Genomic DNA, 24891 nt, shown 5'->3' with positions numbered 1-24891 from the left:
TTAAAGATTTTTTATTTTATTCCTTTTTCTCCCCAAAGCCTCCTGGTACATAGTTGTATATTCTTCGTTGTGGGTCCTTCTAGTTGTGGCATGTGGGACGCTGCCTCAGCGTGGTTTGATGAGCAGTGCCATGTCCGTGCCCAGGATTCGAACCAATGAAACACTGGGCCGCCTGCAGCGGAGTGCGCGAACTTAACCACTCGGCCACAGGGCCAGCCCCTAATAATATAATTTTTAAAGTCCCAGTAAGAAGTGTTCATCAATGTTCCATAGACGTGAAGAGAGCTTTTCTCCTCACCTGGGACAATGGAACCACTTCCCCTCTGATGGTAGGGTAACGAGCATGATCATGTGGGTATTTCATGAAGTGTTCTCAAGCAATGTACGGAGGCTCTGCTCTCCAATCGTGCTTTACACTACTCCGGTCCTATGAGGTATGCTTTCCATTGTCTAAATGAACAAACTGAAGTTTCGAGAGGTAAGCGACTTACCCAAGTCACACAAAGAAAAAACTGGAAATGCAAGGACTCAAATCCAGATCATCTGACTCAAAGTTCCGGGCTCTTTTTCGTGACACCAAACAATTGGCATAAACAACTATTCATGTGTTAGTCATTAGTCTTATTCTGTCTGCTTCATTTTATTAAATCATTACCTCACATCCTGGGGACACTGTGCGACGACACTATTAAGGCAAATTTGTTAAGATGGACATGCCCTCCTAACATGTTAAGTCTCCAGGAGGTCAACTCAATTACTCTTCCTTTGATTGATTTTTGGTAGAGATACAGTGGACTTTAGTTGTGGTTAGCCTTACGACATGTTGTAAACATGAACACACACTGTATTAACTATCTAAAAAGAGCTGTGGTATTTTAAAGACTTCTTAGAGAATTAAAACATTAAGCTATATGAACATGAGTAGCTTAATTCCGATAGCCACAACCATGACAACCACTAAACAGCTCCTTCAGGACTTGGGAACTTATGAAAGAATGGCATAGCTGGAGAAGGAAACATCTAATAGGTAGGATATAGGAGAGACCACTAAAACTTTTGTTTATGGTCTTAGCAATGCAAAGGAAACCCAGATAAGACAGCCTGCTATTAATATGTGTCACTTATCTGATTTTTCTCCTTCTAAGCATCAGAATCTTGGTAAGAATATTTAAGGAGAACCCAACCAACAGATGAAATACTATCAGATCAATTCTTTACCTTGAGATATTATAAATGAGTTACTGACAATGATGAACATACGCATTTTATGGGGCAGACTTGCATAAAATTGTAGTGCAGTAAAAAAATTCACTCACATTACTCTTAGATATACAAAAAAAAGTTAATTTCTGTACCTTTCTCTAACTCTAAGCTCCCTCAGGAGCCTCCTTCCCATGTCAGCAGGGAAAAAGAAATGTTATCCTGTCTCCTAAATATGCTCTATCAATAATTTAATTTCAATATTTCAGAAGTCCTCTTCCTTCCACTGCCCCTCCATGATGATGTTTGGTATATAAGTGTGGAAGTGTCATGGTACCTTGTTCCTCAGTTTTGGAAAAGGACAAAGGCCGTAGATTTTGGCTCCTCATACTTTCTGCATGAAGTGGCTATTCTAGTTGTTTCCCTGGACTAGTGAGGGCTGGAGTAAAATTGATTCTTCTTGACTTATTGGCACCCACCTCAGCAATCTGTGGTCCCAGTCATTGAGTCCCCAACACATGGCAACCTCTTTTCTCCAACTCCAGGCCCCTGCTTGTCCACTGTGCCTCTGAGTACTCTGCTCTCCTTCACAGAAGTACACAGGGACTTCTAAATTCCTTAGATACTACACATTCCATGAGGAGCCAGAATACTGTGTGGGGCTCATCTGTCTAGCTGCCACCACCTACCAGTTGTGCTATTTCCCCCTTGGTGATGAGCTAGCTCCAAGGTTTGACACCTTCACTTATTTTACTCCCCCTTTACCTCTGTTCTTGATCTCCTCCTTATTAATTTGAATCTTTCTACCGTGGCCCCACCTGGGATTTCCATCATAAGAAAGAGAAAGCAAGGGTTTATGAATGCTTCCGTATTCTACTTTCAAGTCCCTTCGTGCCACAAACCGCTTGGGTAGAAGAGTTGGGCTTTTCACTTTTTTATCTTTGGCACAGACTTCTGTTATGTAAAACTCTGTGATTAAATCAGCGAGACTTTGATATGAAGAAATCTACAGATATTTAAGAATCCTGTTCTTTCTCCCCAAGACATGTGGCATTCTAAATGTCAGCATTGACGCCCAAAGGCTATTGATGATGTCCTCTTTATTTTAGGTGATGAGACATGGCTCAGCCTTAGTGGCAAAGGTTGTAAGAGAATAGGATTTCGTAGAGAAATGAAATACATTGATTTAAAATTCCCCTAAATCTCATCAAACTTCAAACTATAGACACATTAATGTGAGGCTTTGATAGAAACTTCCAGCTTCTTTTCACCAAACGCTTCTTGAGAAAATTATTAACTAGTATAATTCAGACGATTGCCATCTTCTGATCTGGTCTGTTCTACTCTTTTCCTAATTCTGATGGTACTTTTCTGTGTCTCACATAATTTTTGTTTGTTGCCAGTCTGCACAATCTGAAGTTCCTCTCTTCCTTGTCTTATTTCCCTTTCTCATCTTTCTGCTCTTTATTTCTCCACTTATTTTCATTAAAATGATATTTTATTTCCATTTATAGAAATAACGCATTTCACTTATGGGATATTCTTAAACACTGAAAGATAGAAAACAAAGAAATGAAACTCTCCATATTCCGATTTCTGATGTATACTCTCCTTCTAAGCTATGTTCTCTCCACCTAGCAAGTAAAATCAAAACTGTTTTAAATCCTTGTAAAAGGAGGCATAAGCCAAGTTAAAGTGGCTTCCGTACATTAGGAAACAACATAGATTTTTGACATTTCCTAGAAAACAGCATTAATGTATCAGCAGCTCACTAAATGTTCCTATTAATCCATTTCACGCTGTCTGGCACACATGTGAAAACTTGCAAGATGGATTATAGTACTTAGAACTAAAAACAATTTTATTAAAATATTATTATCAAACACACACACACGCATATATATTTTAGCAAAAATTATTCTACAACCTTGCCTTGATTTATCTTTCTTCACAGGTCTGTTGTACTTATGTGTGTTGTTTTATATACGTAGATGTTAAAAGCTCTAGGCAAACAACTCTTACACAAGGATCGAACACTGAAAAGGTAGAAAGCGGACTAAGATATCATGGAGTTGATAACTAGCGGAAGCGGCTCCCCATACCCCTTCCCTGGAAAAGGAACCCAATGGAGCTGACATTCAGACCTCTGAGGAGGTGTCCTGCCCGGCTGATACTGATGTCTCTAAGGGGGCATGATGAGGCTGACTCTGTGAGTGCCGAAAAAGCTGCAAGCCAGAATCAGGTACTGCAACTTGAGTGGACCACAGCTTTTGGGATGAAGCGATGTTGCTAGAGTAATGCCAACCAGGAACAGGAAGCAAAATCAGAAACAGGAAGTAAACAAGAAACTCTGTCCTCTGTCCCTTCTCCAGCCTTGGATTCTTTATCTAGCACCCCCTATCTGCAGGGGCCTCTCAGGGAGCAGCTGGCAAAGCAAAAATATTGTTTACAGAGTCCCAGCTATGGCATTATAGAGTGACTATAGGAGGGTGGGTTGGAACTGAGAGATACGAAACAGCTTAATAATTGGCTCATTCAGCTAGATGATAAATTTCTATAAAGCAAGAACAATTTTATATATATGATAAATATATAATCTCCATTATCATACCCATGCTAATATTAAGGGATACAGTGGGTGTTTAATTCTTGAAAGATTAATTCATAACTGTCAAATACTCATTTTATTTGACACTGTTTTTGTACATTTATTTTGCCCCAAGAGGTGCTAAAGATCTGTGAGTGTTGATTTATTCATTCGTTAATATTGAGGTGTATTTCTTCGTTCATCTAATTCTAAAAAATTAGCAATATTATTCACTGAGCTCTGATCTGAGGGATGACAAACTAAGTGATAGCCTAAGGTAAGTGCAGTTCTTAAAGACATCTGTTGACACACAAAGCTGTTAGACTGAAAGTCTACCATAAACAGTGTTAGGGTTTGTCTTGTTGTGTTGTATTTTTTGCTGGAATATCCAATCATATCATTCCTTCAATCACCTTCCACTCCCTACAAAGAGGTAGGTAGGTAAAATTTACTGAGAGAGTTGATAAAATGTCATGTGAATGGTGTGGCCAAGATATTGCTCCTACTTTAAGTTCCATTATTTAGCTCAACAGTAACAAGTAATTTTTAATTTTCTCAAATCTCAAATAAGGGAGCTTAATGATCTCTTCCATTCATTTTCCTTCTGAGGCCACATTCTTTTCAGTTCAATAATAGAAAGGGATTAATATACAATTATATTATCAAAAGGTTAACACAACTGGATTCTCCTCACAGCCATAGATATGCAGCATATAAAAATGAGAAACACAATAATCATCTTTTGATAAATTAAGTAGCTTTTTGACACCTGCATTCTTCTGCCTCTCCCCCTCAGTTCTCAGTTTACATTGGCATGCGCATATTTGCTTCTGCAAATGAGTTGCTAGAAATGAGTATGCTGATTTAGTGCAGAAGAGTGTCAACATCTTGCTCTTCTTTAGACGACCAAGTGTTCAGGCTGCCAAGCTCATTCCATCTCAGCATTTTTGAACGTCTGAAATGCTCTGCCTCCATAGTTCATTGCCACATTTCCTTAAGTCTCTACTCAATTGTCACCTCCTCAGAAACACCTTTCCGTTCCACTCTGTCTAAATGCCACCATCCCCTCTCTCTGTCTCCTCCTCTTGCTTTACTCTTCTCCAAAACACTTAATGTGTGAAGCTATATTTATTTACTTGTGTTTCCTTGTTTGTTGCATGTCTCTCCACTAGGAAGTGTGCTTACATGACGATAGAAATTTTATCTGTTCGCTGTGCTTCTGAGCCACCAGAGGAGTAATGACACTAGTAGGTGTTCAGTAATATATATGGCATGCTTTTTCCATCTTATTGCTTTTATGTCTTAATTCTTGGGTTATTCCAACAAATATTGATTGAATTACTACCTATGCTTGGAACTGTGCTAGGAAGTAACAATAAAAATTGATTATGATATAGACTTTGCCCCTTAGGAATTTATGATCTAGACACTGGATATGTCAATTTGTCATTACAATAGCATCTATTTTGTATTCAAAGAGAGCCACAAATGAGATCTTAAAGGGTATAGTGGTATACTAGAACTCTACTGGTTACAGAAGACAAACCAAACTCAAACTTGCTTAAGTAAAAAGGAGAGTATATTCAGTCACATAATTGAAAAATCCAGTCTTCCAACTGGATACAAATGCCCAGATGATGTCATCAACGATCTCTCTTCTATTCCTGTCTGTGCTTTTCTATGTGCATTCTTACGTAGGTTGACCCCAAGAGGTAACAAAAGAGACCACGAAGAGCTTTAAGCTTATTTCTGCTGGCAATAAGAGAGTGTCTTTTCCCTGTGACAGTTCTAGGAAGACTCTCATTGGCAAGCCTTAAGTCATAAGTCATAAGCCCATCTCTGAATCTATTATCTTGACCATTTGGTCAGGTCTAGTTATACACTTCACTTTGGGGATCAAAGAATGGGTTCATGGTCTGAGACTTGGTAAACATCAATTCCATGGGAAATCAGTGTTTTATACTAAATAAGGACATTGTGAGGGACACAGAGCATGGATCTCTACTCCAAACTATATTTACGCCGCAATCCCTGTATATTATGTGCTCACATTTTCTCCAACTTTTTAATAGCTTCTTAGAGAAGCTATTAAGGAAAGAGTAATGTCACCTTAGTGGCAGAAAAGGAGTATAAGATTATTTCATCTGTTATGATCCATGAAAGAGTAGATAATTCTATATAAGCAAGTTGCCACTATGAATAGATCATGGTTATGCAGATGAGAAAAATAATGTACAAAATAAAATAATAAGGATCTGATTGTTAATGTAGATATAATGAAGTAATCAATTGTTGCTTAAAGATGGAAATTTGAGGGCAATGCATTTTTTTGATGGCATAGGCCAGTTTAACGTGTTGGTATGATACTCAGTCCTGTCGTGTTTTTATCATTTACTTCCAACTCCTTAAAATACACCCTCTTTACCTAGTCAAGGCAATGCTGCTAGCTAAGACTCATTACAACCCTATAATACCAAAAGCCAAGATGGACTACTAATAGCTAAAATGTATTAGTGTATACTGTTTGAAATACTTCACATGTATAAATCATTTAATCCTCACAACCATGTCAGAAGTAGATACTATTATTATCCCCATTTTATCCATAAGAAAACTGAAGCCAGAGAGGCCAAGCAACTTGTCCAAGTTTACACAGGGTCTAGAACCAGAACTGAAACCCAAACTACCATCGTGAAGGAATAGCTTACATCTTATCCCATGATGAAGATAACTCTGATTTTTCCAGCCCACATTTATTGCTTCATTCTCTACTTTGTGTTATACCTACTACTGTGTAATACAATTAACATTTACATGTTATCCTTAGCCTGCAATGTTCTTCTTTGTTATACCTAATTTTCTTTTCTGATAGTTTAATGCTTGCTCATATTGTCTATTCAACTCTAGTGGTAAGAGAAGTAAAGAAGCAATAACTTGGGTTTTGAATTTATTCCCCCTCTCCCAGCAAATAATATATTGCTAGGTACAAAAGACCTGCTGAATATTTACACATCAATTAACTTTGCTTATTGAAAAGTCCTTTATTCTTAATCATAATGATACAACTCTGGTGTTTTTCAGAAATGTAGCAAGTTCTCATTTGCCTTGTATTAGAGTATCATGTAAATGGGGATCCTCTATGGTTTCTGAAGTTATGGAAGAGTGAGGCACTAATATCGTCTAAACCAGTGAACACAGTTTACGTGAGTCAAGTGCAAACAGATACTTAGAGTGATGCTGTGTCTTAAAGGTGGGCATCAATATGAAAGAGGATGTAGGAACCACAGAACCGTATTCCCAAGGAGGGCTGGGGCCATGTCTGTATCGTCAATGACTAGTGTTGTGCCTCACACATGGTAGGCACTCAATACATTATTTTTCTGTCAAATGAATGAGGAAATAAATAAATCCTTTCCTAGAAAAGAGAGCTGGTGGAGCTACTGGCAGTCATGATGCATTTTAAAAAATGTCTGTGTAGACAAACACATGTATGTACCAGGGTAGTTGGTTGCAAACAACAGAACACATTCTGTCTATTTTAAACAGGAAATAAATGTATTAAATGGTATAGAATAGCTCACAGAATGAGTCAGCTTCCTTGATTGAACTGCACGTGTTTCTGGCTACATTATCACCACATTTGTCAGTTTTGAGAGGTCATAAACATTGACATGATAGTCAGAGGATGAGGCATGAAGCCTGGATAATTAGGAATATACCCCAGTGACACAACTGGGCAGCTTCGGTGGTGACCACTACTGCCACTACTGGCCTAGAAACAGCAGCTTTTCTAGCAGATGCTGGGCCAGGGCGTTGCTTTGGGACTTTCGCCGCTAGTGCCTGCAAAATCAATGCCAGGGAGCACCTCCTTCGCATTGCTATCTTCCAAGTCAAAATGTCGCATGGGTGCCTCTAAGTGGAAGAGCCTGAAACTCGCTGCAAGACAGACTGGAAGAATGAGTGTCTAGCTTCTACCATAGTGAGGTGGAATTCAAACAGAAAATTTCCCACGTCTATGAAAGCCTTCCAGAAATTGCTAGGCTCTAAATTATGATGGGGTTTTTTTCTTACTCTTTGTAGAATTTTTAGAAAATAAAGAAAAATTAAAGGAGAGGAAAACAATCGTCTGTATTTTAATGTGGTAATTATTTTCAATGAATGCTTATGACATCTCAAAACTGAGAAATGCCTTGATAATGTAGTCTGAAAGGAGTACAGGTCAGTCTGTGGAGTTGACTTTATCTAAGGGGTTGAGCTCTGATTCTGAGGAGAGACTTACAAAACAAAGCAAACCAAATCAAACGCAAATGAGAAAACAAACGTGACATTCCTTCAAAGTGAGTATAATGGTGATGATGATGATTATAATAGTCTCTGCTTAAAAACTGGATAAAAATCATAGCTTCTGAAACTTGCAACATTTTGTTAAGAAAGAAAAGTGTCTTAATAGTTTGCTTGACGGGTTTGAAGCTGCAGTCAGAGATCTGCTTCTCAATTTCGTTAGTTTTACATGCCAGGATCTGCCACTCCAAGGTAACAAAGAAATGTGGTTGAGGGGCCGGCCCAGTGGCTCAGCGGTTGGGTGCCTGTGTTCGGCTTTCAAGGCCCGGGTTCCACCGGTTCTGATCCCGGGTGTGGACATGGCATCGTTTAGCAAGCCATGCTGTGGCAGGCATCCCATATATAAAGTAGGGGAAGATGGGAACGGATGTTAGCTCAGGGCCAGTCTTCCTCAGCAAAAAGAGGAGGATTGGCAGCAGTTGTTAGCTCAGGGCTAATCTTCCTTAAAAAATAAAGAAATGTGGTTGAACACCAATTACAGGCCTATGTCAACACATCAGGGCCCTGGAAGGAGTAACTCATGTATGTTTGGCTATGTTTTGCCCTCTAAGTCTAAGAAGTAAAAAGAGAGGAAAAAACTTTGTTGAATCTAATTGTTCCAATTCCAAGGCAATTCAATAATTTAATGCACACGCAAACTTTTCTTTGTAGAATAAATTAAGGCTCTTCATTAGTTTTCCAGGGATTCTAGAACCGTTATCCTGGCTATTTGAGAACAGAAGTGAACCCACAGAAAATTAGCCATTATTCATCTTTTATGAATTAAAATGAAAAATTTAAATCATCCAAATCACAGTATATTAAACATAACCACGATTTCTATCCTGTTAGAAAGACTGTTTAGAAGTTTGTTGTTAAGCAACGTTGATTATAAATATCCAAAATGTTTCTTCTAAACAATACCTACACATTTCATAATTTAATCAGATATATTAGTTCATAAAATATCTTATATTTGTAAAGTATTTTGGAAAAATTGGGTTGAAACATACCATATTAGCTTGTATTTTTTTAAAAATATGAACTTTGTTAAAACATAGATGACCAATTCCTAACATGAAAAATTCGAGACTTTTCTCTACTGTATCTCGCTAATTAGAATCAGGTCTTCGATCTTTTGAACCTGACTGCCCAGTGCCTCCAGACTATCACACTTTCACTATAATCTCCACTCTGCTTCCCAAATTATCTTTCTAAAACGAAATCTTCATATCTTAACACCAGAATATCCATGGCTTCCCCTTGTCTGTAAGATGAAATTTAACATTTTAAAAGACTTAACATGCTTCAGTTTCAGATTACAGCTGCATTTCCTGACACTGTAAGACGCACGCACCACAGGCCAGTACACCCCGCAATTTTCTGGTCTCTCGAGCTAGTATATTCTTTGGCAGCAATGTTCCTTTGCATATGATATTTTTCTCTGGCAGGCATGCTATTAATAATGATGATGATAATAACAATAGTGACAAGTATTAACAGAGCATTTTCCATCCGGTACTAACTTCTAAGCACTTCGCATTGATTATCTCTTTTGATTTAATATTTCCTACAAATATCCCCACTTCGTAGATGTGAAAACAAAAGCTTGTAGAGAATAAATGGAATGAATGGTTGGAGAATTTTCCCCACATAAGTAAATAAAGTAATGTGTCCTTTTGGAGCAGTATGCTTAAAATCAGAAGCCAAGGAAATGATTTTACTGTATTACTAATGCATACGTTTTATGGTCTTGAGAAAATTACTTGCCTTCTATGGGCCTTGGCCCCTGCCGTCTTTCCCTCTATGACATGAAACAATCCTTTTGTGGATCCTTTGACTTGGACTTGCTACTGCCCATTTACTGAGGGAAACTGGCAGGCTAATGAGGCAATGAGTTTACAGCAGATTTTAAATATCGAGCGTAATGTAAATACATGCAAAATAGTGCATGTGTCTCTTTCACTCTACAAATCCAACGGTTCCACTTTTAAGTGAGCGAGGGCGCAGTGAGTCCAGGAATATGACATTAGCAGAGATTCCACCACACGGAAGGAGTGGGCAAAAACTTTCTTCCTGCTCCTCTCTGCTCTGCAGTGCAGGTAGAATTTCTCTTCCAACACATGTAAACGCTATCTAGCCAGAAGTAGCAGAGGCTGCAGAGAAGAAGACAAATAAGCTTTTATCAGCCACATGGGGCTGGGAAGAATTTTCCCATGACCTCTTGAGCAACTCTATGGGAATCCATTAGAATTTGCTGTTTGCTATGGTAACCCTTATGGAAATTTGAAGCCCTCGTGTGACCATATTCAGTGCAAAAAGATGCCTTCTGTGAAAGAGATTCTGTTGTTAGTTTCCTGAGTTACAAACATTGTACTAGTATTATTAAACAATGGAAAATAACATTATTGTTGAAGGAATAGCTAAATTTATTGAGTGATTACTATGTGTCAGAGTCTAGTCTAAGCATTTTACACGCATTGACTTGGTGAATTCTTGTTATAGTCCTATGGAGGTAAATACTATAATTAACCTCATTTTACTGATAAGGCCACAGGCACACAAAAGTTAAGTAACTCACTCTAAATCACACAGCTAGTAAGTGGCAGAGGCAGAATCTTAACTCAGGCAGTTTGACTCCAAGTTTTCCTCTTCAAAATCAAAGATTAAGAGACCTAAGCTGGGCAAAGTGACCTCTTCAGACCCTCTGTCTAACTAGATAGAAAAACTATCTGGCAGACATTTTTTCCCCCCTGAAAGATCAGAAATCAAGCAATCATTACCACAAAACTGCTTTATTGTCCTCCTGTTAATCTGTTTAAGCATAAAACACTGGTTGTTTTGTTAAAATTTCCTGTTTACTTATTTCTCACTGAATGGGATCCTCTTAATAGGTCCCGGTTCTGCAGGAAATTGTATGAGCTGAAATTCCTCAAAGAGAGCAGAATCATGCCATCATCATTACATACAGTAATACCATTATTAGTCATTTGAAATGAAACATTAAGCTAAACAAATCTGTTTTATTTTCTTCTCAACAGAAAAATCCCTGTATTCCAAACAGATTTTGACATATGACAGACTATAGTGGAAAAGAGTGGAAGGGCAATTTGAATGATTAAAATGCTTAAGCGTGTAATCTAAAATCTGCTAATTTCTCCACCTTGACCTAATAGAAGACATTGAAGCTTGTATTTATAACTCTGTAGCCATCAAGTGTCACACAGCAGACAAGTATAATTTTCGTGGGACTATCATTTACCTGGTTTAAATGCTACTTGCTTTATGCTTCTACATGAAATATTTATCTTAATCAAAATGATAAGGCTACCTAAGACAGCTAAATATTAACAGAGAATAAATGAGAAAAGCAAGTAAGTTCATCCAATATGAGGTATGAAAAACAGTGCCATGTAGCATGGGATAAACAGAAAGAATGATCCCTCACTGTTCTACCTTTCAAAGCTTTTTCTTTAATGTGACTGAAAATAATAGGGTTCGGACTTTGGACACCATTCCCTAATACTATTGTATAAAATTTGAATAATCCCCATCAAGACTGTGTTCATGTTTGAATTCTTTGTTTCAGATTCTTGCATTTTTTCTAGATAATAGAAAATATTTACGTAAATATTGTCGTGACAGTCTTCATCTTGGTTTGAAGGTAAAAGTCCAGCTGTTTTATAAAGCTGCCCAACTATCATATAATAGCCAACTTCTATTTATCAAGTATCTACCATGTCTATGGAGTTAGGCATTGGGGTAGAGTGGTGAACTTATGAAACATGACTTATGCTTTAATGTGAATTTTATTTGTTTTTATGCAATACTAATATGGTATATAGATGTCTGCAAGATCTGTTAAATGTGACTCAATGATCATATGAAGAGATGAAGACTATACTTCTGTCTAAATATCCAGATCAAAGACATAATAAGTGTTTTATTATATACTATATATACTATATTGCTATATAAATTATATGCTATATATAGTATTTATATATTCTCTCTATATACTATATATAGTATACTACATATTATCTTTTATATTCTATTTACTATTATTACATATTATATATATTATACATTATAATATAATACACTGTCGTCCACAAAGCCTATTCCTTCACTATAGCCAGAATCAATATATTGGGTTTTCACTTGATATTTTGTCTAAAAAAGAACTCTGAATAAATAAGAAGAAACATAAAAGAAACTAGACTATGCAGCAATGTCATGTTTTTAATCAAGGTAGAAAATAATTTGTTGGACCAGTACAAGAGGTAAAGACCCAGTGTTATCTCAGCTGAACACCATAGCCTTCTGCTATGGCTCCTCTGGTTTCCTCTGTCCTTGGAAACTATACCCAGCAGGTAGGACATGGGATTTCTGCTCAGTGAGAACCGGGCACAGGTTCTAACATCTTCACTTTCTAGTTGTGAGACTGTGGGTAAGTCACGGCACCTCTCTGAGTCTTGGCTTTCTACTATGTAAAAATAAGGCTAATTATGCATCCATAATAGAGTTATCATAAGAAGTAAATATAATAATATATTTTAAAACACTTCTAAAAATATGTGGCATTGTATTAGATGGCCAGTATTTTTGTTTGAATCTGAATCTAAAGCACATGACTGAGATAAGTTTCACTTATTTTACTGAATAAATGTGTTTAGTTATCTATTGTTGTGCAACAAATTATCTTAAAGCTTAGGAATTCAGGAGTGGCTTAGCCGGATGGATGTCACTCAGGATCTCTCAAAAGGATTCAGTTAAGAAGTTGGCCTGGTCAAGTCATCTGAAGACTGCACTAGAGCTAAAGAATTCATTTCCATGACATGACTGGCAGTGCAGCACTGGCTCTTGGCACTCCTGCTGTTTATGTGTCCTCACAACATGGTGGTTAACTTCCTCCAGAACAGGTCATCCAAGAGTTAGGAAGGCGGGAACTATAATGAAATGACTTTTATGACCTTGCATTGGAAATCACATTCCATCATTTCCATGATATTCTATTAGTTACACAGATCCATACATTTTAATGTGGCAGAGGGCTACACAGGGGAATGATTAGGAGGACCGAGAATCCTCAGGGACCACCTTGGAGGATAACTAGCACAGCTGACTTCAGGAATTCAGGGGTAAATGGCTCAATATCAGGAGAATAACATGTATTATTAGGTACTGCCACCATACGGAAACTTCTGAGGTCTCCAAGGACAGCTTTTTGGACACTTCGGGATTTCTTAGGTGAGGGTTTCTGAGACTTTTGAAAAATAATTTTATTAATTTTTGCCTCTTCAGGATATCCATATTCCCACAAGATGCAAACATTTCCTCCTCAGCTAGTTTTCTTCCATCAGCAGGTTCTCCTCATATCCTCAAGTTTGATCTCAATGCTCAATGGATCTGGCTCCATAGTTTCTTGAAGTTTTGGGGAACCTTGATCTATGGTTCAAAGAAGCTTTATCTCCTGGTTTAGAGCAGTGCAAATGTTCTCTAAATGCACCACATCTTTGTAACCACCAGCAGCTGTGAGTCCACTCAAGACATTTTTACTGACCTAAGTGGATTATAGAAATACAGACTCTAGACTCCACTCTCAAAGCCTCAGAAATCAGATTAATACATAATTATTGAATATCTCCTCCAAGCAAGGTCATACGAATGAGATACAATGAATTAGACAGAAACCCTGGACGCTACTAGCCTCCAGTCTAGCTGAAGAGACAGATGACTCCAGTATAATATGGTGATGTCTCCTACAGAGTGGGGAAAAGGATGCCACGGAACACAGATGAGGGGCACGTGGCCCTCCAGAAAGACTTTCTGTATGAGGCAGTATTTGAGACAAGCCTTCAGATCTAGATTGTCTGGATGTTATATAGATATCTAGGTGAAAGTATAGCCAGGCAAAGGAAGCAAAATGAAGAGAAATGAAAGAAAAGATTTTCAGGGAATTATAAACAGTTCACTGTCACTAGGAGTCTGAGGTCTGGTTCCCTGGGAAACAGACTGAGGCAGAGGCTTGCAAGCAGGCGGTTCACTGAGCAGTGCTCTGGGAATGAGAGTGAGGCAGCAGGACTGGGCAGAGGGACATGTTTGAGAAGCAGTTGCAGCAGAGGCCTTGACTGATCTTGAGGAAGGCAGTGGAGCTGAGATGGTCCTTCAAAGTCATCCCAAATTGATTCAAATGGTCCAGGCCTTTGTATTCTTGCATTGACCAGTGAGTGGATGTGAGCTGCCCCAGCACAGAGGGTATAACCTTCAGTGAGGCAGCACTCTATGATTGAGGGATTCCTGGAAAGGAATTTAGTTGAAATCCATCAGCAACCAATACTGCAAGCAGATGGGGGAATGTATGTTCAGGCTTGAAGCCACCAGAGCATCCATTACAGCAGCATAAATTAAGCAGGGAATGTCAGGAGAGGACGGAGAGACAGGTGGGATCCAGATCCTGAAAGCCTTAGAAGCCATTCCAGGGGTCTTGGACTTAACCATGCTGTCCACTGGTTCTCCAACATTTCCATCTCAAAATCCCTTTGCGCTCTTAAAAAGTACCAAGAACCCTAAAAAGCTTTTGTTTATATAAGTCATAGCCATTGATTTTAAATAGATTAGAATTTAAACCTGAGAAATAAAAATTTTAAAAACATTTATTAATGTATTCCAAAAAATAAACCTATTATATAAAAACATAAAAGATTTTCATGAAAAACCGTATTTTCCCCAAAAACGTTACTGAGTAGAATGGCGTTATTTTGCATTTTTGCAAATCTCTAAAATATCTGCTAATAAAAGACAGCTGGATTCTTATATCTGCGTTGGCTATAATATCACACTTCACGTAGCCTCAGGAAAATGTCACTGAACTCCCATGACAGAATGAGAACGAAGAAGGCAAATAACTTTGAGAACCATTGATGCAGGCAGTAGGGAGTCATTGAAGGGTTTTAAGAAGCATGCACTGTGATCAGATTTACTTCTATGATTGTAGCACAGAGAACAGATTAGACAGAGCATGCCTGGAGGCATAAAGGCCACCTAGGAAGTGAGAAATTATAAGGGCCTTAAGTAAGAGCAAAGTAGTAGGAACAGAGAGGAATGGATAGATTTGGAATTCATTTCTGAGGTACAATGAGCAGGATTTGGTAACTGGCCATGAGGGGTAGGTGTCTAGAATGACACGTTGTTTTCCTAATTGAATCTTTGTGTGGATAAAGATTTTCCAATACTTGAGAATAAGAATATCAAGAAGAAATGTTCACCTAACAGGACATTTGCACTCAACTGATACTTCAGGACTGGATTCCACTCCTCTTGGATACAGTTCCCTGGGAGCAGAGCCTGAGGTGGGGATTCTGTTTATGTGGTTTATTGGGGGAGTGAACTCAGGAAAAGAGGGGTGAGGGAAGCAACACAGAGCAGGCGAAATCTAAGTAAGTGGTCTCAGGTAGAGACTTGCTTTAGGCTGACCCCATGGGGAGTTCTGGTGCACAGGTTGCACCACACAGCTGGTCCCACTCTGATTAGGGGTGCCAGACTTTTGTACCCCCATGTCAGCCAGACATTGGCCAAAGTCTATAGAATGTAGCCTCCAAGGCCAAGCATCTTCCCTTTAGCTGAGGGCAGTTACACAGAGAAGAGAGTAGCTGTGAGTTGCTGTCAGCCAACTGGGTGGCTGCGTAATGGTGCATTGGCTGGTAAAGGGTAATAGAATGCCAATACCATCCACTGCAACCATGGAACTCTCAATCTAAAAGTATTCTTTAAGAAAAAAACCCGTGTCTCAAGTGTCAAATGATAGAGAGGTCGGACCGAGCCCAGAGAAGCTCAAGAAAGGCTGGTAATGGAGCAAGCCAGATGCTGACTTCCTTAAAACCAGCCATGACTACGTATGAGTTGCCCCAAGGAATGGAGACAGGAATTTCTTTTCTACCTGGACAAACCAGAGAGATTCACAGTAGTTCAACACCCCAAGAGGTGAGAATTGTCTATCAAAAGCACAAAGCCAGCCCCACTGGTCTCTGAGGGAGCCATAATTTTCTCAGGAGTCCCAGCCTTGGCTACTCTTCCACTTAGGACCCACAGCCACTTTTGGCCAGGTGTGTTGCCTCACGCCTATGCAACCCAGAGACCACAGGGCCTGCGGCTGTGTACCCTGTTCCTTGTACTTTAGGACTGCACCTTTGTACCTTAGTCCTTTTACCTTAGGACTGAGTACTTGGATGCATCAACAAAATGATCCAACTTCACAATGATAAATGACACATTTAATCAAATTTTATGGGGAACTGTTGAAGAGATGTGCATGTAAAAAGACACAGAAAGAAACTTAACCAATACCTGCTAGCTATCTCCAAGCTTCCCTCACTAACCATTAAAGTTGCTCTGCTAGCCTCAGCTCCCCACTTCTCTCATCTCTGCTGAAATTCGCTCTATCAAGCCTCTAGACACTCTGGCTCTCCTCTTCCTCCTGCTGCTCATCCTCCCACTATTCCCATTCTTAGGTTGGTGTGTTTTGTCTCCCTCTGGTCTCTCCAGTTTGAAACTTCACACTCATCACCCTCCCTAGTAAGCAATAGATCTTCCTTAGTCTCCATCCTCCTTAGAAGAAAGGAAGGGGAGAATGGTAAATAGCTAACCATTGTTGCCCTTCACATCTGAAATATTGTCTAGGAACCCAGCACTTTAATGGGGCATTGACAAAGTGAAGAGTGTTTCCAGGAGTAGTGGCCAGGATATTGAAGGGGCTGTGCATGTCAGTTTTGTGAGTTGAATCCATAAGGCTGAGGTGTTGGGCCTGGAGAAAACAACTCAGTGAGAGACTAGCCATCATTTACTAAATGTTCAAATGACTGGAAGAATAATCATGGCAGTGTGAGAAAGTGGAAGGAACATTAGACCTGGAATTAAAGACACAAGCTCTGGTCCTGGATTTTCCATTTATTTGTTATAGCTTTGTACAAATCACTTAATCTTAGTGAGTCCCAACTTTTCACCTAAAAAAAAAAATGGGTATGATAATTCCTGTAGGGTTTTAAAGATTAAACAAGATGAGGTACCTAAACATATTTTATAAACCATAAATTTTCGTTAAAATGCTGAACAGAAAGTTGCTACCAAGTAAATAATTATTTTCTAAACGTATCATACTATTATTAAGACATTCTGCTCAGTTTTTACATGGCAGCCATAGACTTATTTTATGAATCTCTAGAAGGCAGAATTAAGACCAATGAGTGGAAACTCTAGGAGAATTGTTTTCCATATAAAACCATAAGAGACTTTGCAAGAACTAGAGCAGGCCAACAACAGAATGACGAGGGCCAAGTAGGAAAGTGAGATCCATTCACTGTAAACAGTTTTGAAGGATTACTGTATTGAATGGAGATTCACCTAGGCGTCCACAAGTCTCTTTCAAAGCTAAAACTATGGTATTATCTCATGGGTATGGGCTGCTTTCAGCTGGATGTGAATATTGAGTTGATTTCCCAGTGGCAGAGATGAATTTATACTGTCTTTCTCAGAATAGTTCCTTTTTTACAACTGGTCCCTCCCATTATAAGTTGGTTGTCATAGAGTCTATAACCAAGGGGCAGAGGGAAGCTGGCTTACATGGGAACCCAAACTATATCCAGTTACCCCATCACTCTACTCTGACTGAAGCCACTTGCCATGTGGTCACACACAACTGCCCTTGGTTTTTTCACTTGCCAATCCATGGTCTGAGCGCTCCCTGAAGATAGAGCCTGATGATTATATTACTTCGCCATCTTTAGGTGCTGGTGATATTCTGGTGCAGTGATTTGTAAACATCTTACAGATCTTTTTGGCAGACAGATGAAAGCTATGGCCCCTTCGTAGGAAAATTCATGCTCATACATACACACGAAATTTTCCATATAATTTCAAAACTCATCCATTGACTTCCTTCTGGGGATTAATGTACCACAGTTCTAGAATCATTTGACAGGGAGCTTTACTTGGAAAATGAGCAGATGGCACATCCACCCAATCCTCAGACTGTAAAGGAAACCAGGAGCTCACTCAAACACTCACCACTCTCTCCCATATAGACTCAAATTTCCAGGGAGATGGTCAAAGTCGGTTACAAGTGGGCCAGTGTCCCCAAAAGAAGAATTACCACTGAAAAATACTAGAATTCATTCCCACGAGAGTTAACCTCACAACTTTGGGCTTTTTCTGAAAAATAGGTGAGCACGTAAGTGGGAGTAATTGTACCCCCTATTTTGATTTATGGCTCCTAGAATTGCTACTCTACATTTTTCTTTCCAGGATATTGATAACTAGCTGAGTGCATAGCCAGACCCAATTCCCTTAACCCAGATTGATTTTCATTGCTTTAGCTCACTTTTCCTTCTCTGCTTTGATGTTCTACTTACTGTTGAGCCAGATTGCTAAATTACAGGTATGCGTATACACACATGAGGGTCTTATAGACAGGAGAATTTAATGACCACTGTGTGCCCAGATAATTTGGCCTCATGATCAAAATCAGACATTTTAAAAGTTATTTCCAACCTGAGGCCATGTGCTTGCCTTTCACTCCTCCTCACCAATGCAGAGCCACAGTTTGCAAAAGATCCTGTTTCTTTGATTTTATTTTGTGGTTTCAAAGGTAGGAAAGAATTCCACCTAGTTTGAAATTACAGCTAAGTACAGGTAAAGAATGTTACTGTGTGTGCATTAGTCTACTAGAGCCAAGGATAATATAAGGAGCCAGCCCAAGACATTAAAATGTCTGCACCAATTGTGGCCATTGTGTCTGGGTTCAGCTCTCATTAGGGAGCAAACCTTGTTGATGGATCTTTGTGTGTGGGCTTCACGTCCCAAGTGAGGACCATCAAGCTAGTGAATGGGCTCGCACTGCCAGGTGGTTTGGGTGCAGCTAATTCTAAACTTAATGGAGAAACTGCGTTCATTTATTCTCCGTTCTTAAAACTCCAGAGACAAGAAAGACTTGGGTGGGGCAGGTGGGTAGGAAGCAGAAGCAGAGGAAAGCATTTCCCTTATGCCTGTGAATCCGCAAATCTCCTGATCCTGGTGCTGAGTCCCAGGCTCTTTGAGGTCTATGGTTTATAAGGAGCAGATTGTGGCCCATTAGTTGATCAAGAAATCAATTTATGAATCACAATAATCCTTTGTAAAAATACATACATATATATATAAATACAGAAACAGATGAGAAAAAATATCCAAATACATCACAGGTAGTAGGAGTAGGAGTGGTCCATAAAACTTTTATTTCAATTATGTTTATGTTTATATTTGTATATATGTGTATGTTTGATCGTAATGTAAATTTATTCTTTATTATCTAGTGTTGGTCAAAAAGTTTGAAAGCCGTAGCTGAATCTGAAGCTCAATTAGAAGAGCAAATGCTTCTCTTTCTGTGCATCTTATGGCCCTTTCTGGTATAAACAGGAGAATAAAGTCACTTATTCTGCAGTCGTGTTGGTTCTTCTTAAGGAAGTTATTCCTAAATTGAAACAGTTCAAATGAACACCTTCACCTCTTTCCTTCCTTCTTTTCCTGAGACAACTTCTGTTGATTAAAATTCAGTCTCCACACTAGGGGCCCCAGTCTGCCTCTTCCAGTGATTTCCTTCCTCCCTCCCTCCTTCCTTCCCTGCCCTCCTTTCATCCTTCCTTCCTCTGATGGAAAACTGGAGTGAATAGTTGAGAGTCAGGAAAGTTTAGTAGCCAAGGCAACCCGTGGTTGGAAATAGAAATTGTAGCAAATAAGCAATTAAGGTGGCTACAATGCCCCCCAAACAACACCTTCCACAAACATTCTCATCCTGGAGCAGCCCCCATCAGCTCACACCTTGATTATTGCCATTGCTCCCAGCTTACTCCCTGACTCCAGTCCTTCCTCACACTACACCATCTTGCCCACATATGCCAGATTAATGCTTTGACTATAGAGTTTTCATCATGTAATTTTCCTACTCAATGTTATGTAACGTTCCCATCACCTCCGGGTCAAATCTGACTCTACCGCATGCCATTCTGGACTCTCCACAAACTTGCTCTGACCTATCTGGCTAAACTTACCTCTGGATGCTTCTCAACTTGAGGCCAACTCCTTCTTCCCTTAATCTCTTAACAGGTTGCTCAACCTCTCTTCATTCAGTCTTCCTATCTCAACTTACACAGATTGCTCCCCGATTTGAACACGTGCAAAATTATCTCTATCCTTTCTTTGAAATCTCTCTGTATTCTCTCATTATTGTCATTTGGCTGTTTTATATTAATGTATCTGATCTCCTCAAGTTACTCGAGGGCAATTTAATCAAGGGCAAAATCTCCCGCTCTGCCTCTCTTGCCTATCAAGATGCTATATGATATTAACAGATTAAAACAATAGCTAACACTTATTGAGCATTACCAAAAACTATGTTAAAAGTGCATTATTTAATTTAAATTTCGAATATGCATTATGTTATACATTCTTTGCAGATGATGAAATGGAGGAAAGAAAAGTTAACAGGGAAAGTCATGAGAAAAACCAAGAGCTCTCTGTCTCTTTGAAGAGAAATCCTGTGTTCTCACCCACTGCCTTATAGTCCAGAGCTTACAGAATAGTGGTTCTTAAATATTTTCAAGGCTTGCAGACTCCTTTAGAGAATTGGAAAAAAGCTATGGAACTTCTTTCCAGAAAAACACATGTATTGCACCCTAAATGTTTGCATTCAATTTCTGGTGGCAAGGACCTCTAAGGTCCATCTTTGGGTCTGCAGTGTCCATGGACCCACGTTAGGAATTCCTCTAACAAACACTACATGATGCGATATATTCAAATAAAAGGTTTCTGCAGTGTCCTCTAAAATCAACACCCACTATACGAGCAAACTTTTACAATATTACGCTAGAAATTGGAGACTTGGTGTAATGTGAATGGGGAATATGGTTGGGTGTGTGTGTGTGTGTGTGTGCCTTTACATCTTATCTATAAACACATGCAAGCAAGTCTGCTTTAGTTTCAGCCTTATCCCTATCACAGAAATGCTGAGTCTCATGAAGTGAATAGAGCAGTTTATTATTATCCCCATTTAATCAACAAGGAAGCTAAACTCAGAGAGATTATTTGATCTACCTAAGGTCACACAGCTAACTCAGTTCTCTGGCTCTTCCCTGGACCTTGTGGAAAATCAACGTGCTCTATAAAGGAGCCAGAACCACTAAAGGTAGATTATTGAACCAGGGCAAAGCTGAAAGCAAAGAAATTGGAATTAGATGTTAAAAACCATTAAGGAGAAGTAGTAACAGTGGTGCCTTAACAACGATTCCAGATGCCTGGCCTTCATACTTTCACCTGCAGGCAAAGGTGCTCAGTGTCTACCGCCCATACGGGACAGAGAAGGTGCTTTTTGAGACTGTATAATGGCTCTTATGATACCTGTATGTGGTAAGTCAGTCCATAAATGTCAACGTGCCTGTCAATGTAAACTGGGTTTTCAGGTCAAAAGTCACCTGGTTTCCTCCATGTTAGCATTCTGGTGTAATAAGTGTATTTAACCACCAGAAAAAAGGAATATCATCGGCAGTTTATTTATAGCTCACTTCTGGCCTTTCAAAATCCCTGTTTCCAGAACCCCTTACATTTTCTGCCCCATGAATTCTTAATGAGTTCCAGTTGAAAGTGCTACAGTTCCACATTCAGGCTATTAAAAAGAAAAAGAAAAAAAGAAACCTAAAAAGTATGTGTCCCCCAACTACCAGCACTTGTATCTGATAGAACCTCCCCGTTTTTCCTCCGTCTTGGCAAATGTTGGCAAATATGCTAACAGTTGGACAGGACTGCTATGTTTTTAAATCCTTTTAATCCTCCTTATAGTAACAGAAACATTTGAGGCCGATCTTTGAAGGCTCTGTAGAGTGCAGAACACCTGCAGCTTGGTGCTTTGTGCTGACAAACACCTAGTGTGAGCCTAACACAGTCCGGCAGGCTCAGAGCCAGCCTCCGGAATCCTCCCAGAGTAATGAGGGTCTCTCTTCCCCTCTGACCTTGCCTTCTCCAGCTTAAAACTGCTCTGGTAAATGGCACCCTTGCCCTCTGACCCTTCCCAAATGGCTCAATGAATCACATAAGGGCTCATAAAAATGATTTGCCAATATGTCAGGAAGTAGAAAAAACTAAGTTGATTCTAGTTTGGAAATTGCTCAAATCACTAACAAACCTTCCTTCCTTTGATTCAGTTGTTAGAAAAGTTGATTATCTAGGATTAAAGCCAATATTCATGACAGTCTCACAACCAAGTAGGAAAAAATGGGCATTATTCTTTCTTCTCTTTTCCCTAAATAATGAAAGCGAATGTTGTTCCCAACTTCTCTGATATCAGCTGAAATCTGTTCACACGTTATTAGATGTTTCTCTCTCTTAGGGTAGGGATCCCATTTGTTCCCTACCACTTATGTCTATGCTCCCTTATATTAGTTTCTCTACTAACAACATCTGAGTGGCTAAAAAATCCTTATTCCACTTCAAACCAACTGTACATTGAAAAGTTCATATTTATCTAAAGCATACATGTATGAATTAACATTAACAAAAAGATTCACTGTAATATTTTTTAGATGGAAAAACACTCTACTGTGTTAAAAATATTGGATGAAAAGAAATATGGATAGAATTTTTAAGCAAAATACCCAGTGAATATGTGAGAAACTTCTCAACTTTGGGTGTTGTCAGGTTATTCCACTCATCAGTTGAAAATAAAGACACACGTTGCTGGGATCAATCGGGGAACCCAAGCATATACACTGGCTCAGGTCACCTGGAAAAACAAGTATATTGTTCTTGGGTTTTTCTCAGCCTAATTATGGTGTTTGAATTCAGTCAACTGCCTCTAGTCCAGCCACGTCTGTGGGGCCAATCCCAACCTGGGCGTGAACACCAAGTGTCCATCCCATCTACCGTTCAAACTCAACACAAATGTTTCCTCTGCCTGAAATTTATCCTTTATCGCCTCCCGCAACTTAAAAAAGGTCCCTCTTCGGTTTAAATTACTTCCATGTCTTCTGCAGACATTCATAAGCCACCACCTGGGACACCTGCTGTAACTCGCTGACCCTGGGTTTAGGTTGTAGAGCATTTTTCAAAGTGAGTTGATGAAAATTTTAAAATAGGCAATTTGACAAGCTTGAACAACTGGGTTTCCCCATGCATTCAGATCTGCTGCTTCTCTGTGAGTTGGTTAATTTGCCCAGCCAAGAAAAGAAATAGAGGAACAGGGGACACAACAAGCACATGCTGCTCACACCTTGTGCTTTTGTAACTACAAGGCTGCTACTCTACAGTGTGGCTGATGTGCATGAAATGCAAATGTTTTTTCTAAGATATACAGCCATTTTGCAATTTATTCTTTGACCTAATGAAGGGCAAGGTTTGTACTGATACTGAAAATCACTAGGCAATTCCTAAATTCAGTTAAAATATTTCTTTTTAGATAGTGCCACATCTCAGTATTTTTATTCTGCTTAACCAGGAGGATAAAATGGTTGATTCTATTTTCTTTCCTTTTTCTTTCTCATGATTGCCTACTTCCTGGGGTGAGGGGTGGGATGAGCAATATGGTAAATTAAGAAGAATATTTGTTTGACAGAAAGCTAGAATTCTACATTTGGACCCCTCACTATAACTAACTCTGTGAACCTGAATAAGTCACATAAACTCTAATCCTCAATTTCTACATCTACAGAAATATTATGGAGTTGGGTTAGATTTTATTTGAAGTATTTTTGAGGCTTAAAATTCTATTATCTTATAAAATTAAAATTGGATTTAAAAAACAAATCTGAATACAATAGAGATAAAAAATCTAACACATCTATTTATCCAAGTATGTACATATTTATTTTTATGTATATTTATACTTTCACTACATTGAAAAAAATTGGAAAAAATTCATGTGGTATAGATATAAGAGTAGTCAGGGAAAGCCCACTCAGATTCACTGAATAAAACAACAAGAAAAAATGTCTAGGTACCAAATGTGGGGCTTCAGATTTTATCTATTAACAGCAAGGATAAGAACATAAGTAATGAGCCCATAGCTAGCATATGATGATGGAAGAGTCTAGCTGGTCAGTATCTGTTAGACGGATAGAGTAACACTGTCTTTCACTGCTTGGAAACCCTTAAACCCAAGGACATAAGCATTGTGAAAAAATAAAACACATTTGATGTGATTATAGAAAGCGTTTGCTATGGGAATATAGAAGTTAGTTTCAGCAAAGTAGCCTATAAACTGTTGAGTCGGAAGAATCTTTCAACATGCTTTCCTAATACAGAGCACATGCAAGTAGAAATGGAGAGCTTCAGTAACTACAGAGATTCCTGCCACCTTATGCTAACAAATGCCTGAAAACTCTGATTTTTCCCTTGATGGACTTTTTACCTATCAGATGGTAAAAATAATCAGGAATGACATATTCAAAAATGGATTCAGTTTGTAACAAATAGTACTAACCGTGAAAACGCCTTCTAAAATTACATTCAGAACAACAGGAAAAATTAAGGAGCCTTAAAACTAGGGGAGTATACATATAACTTTAAGAGATAAACAATAAAAAGGCAGAATTTCTTAATTCCACTTTTGTTCTATATTCTCTATTTAGGAAAATAATCTTCAAATTAAGAAGACATCTATATCACTGTGGTTAAAAGAACTGGACGAGGAAAGAACTCCCTACCACATATTCTTCTGTCAGTATAGAACTGATTTAAAAAAAGGTCAATCAATAGAAGAAACA

Source organism: Equus caballus, chromosome 30 (assembly GCF_041296265.1).
Source record: "Equus caballus isolate H_3958 breed thoroughbred chromosome 30, TB-T2T, whole genome shotgun sequence".
Taxonomy (NCBI): domain Eukaryota; kingdom Metazoa; phylum Chordata; class Mammalia; order Perissodactyla; family Equidae; genus Equus; species Equus caballus.
Note: the sequence above shows the minus strand (reverse complement) of the source record.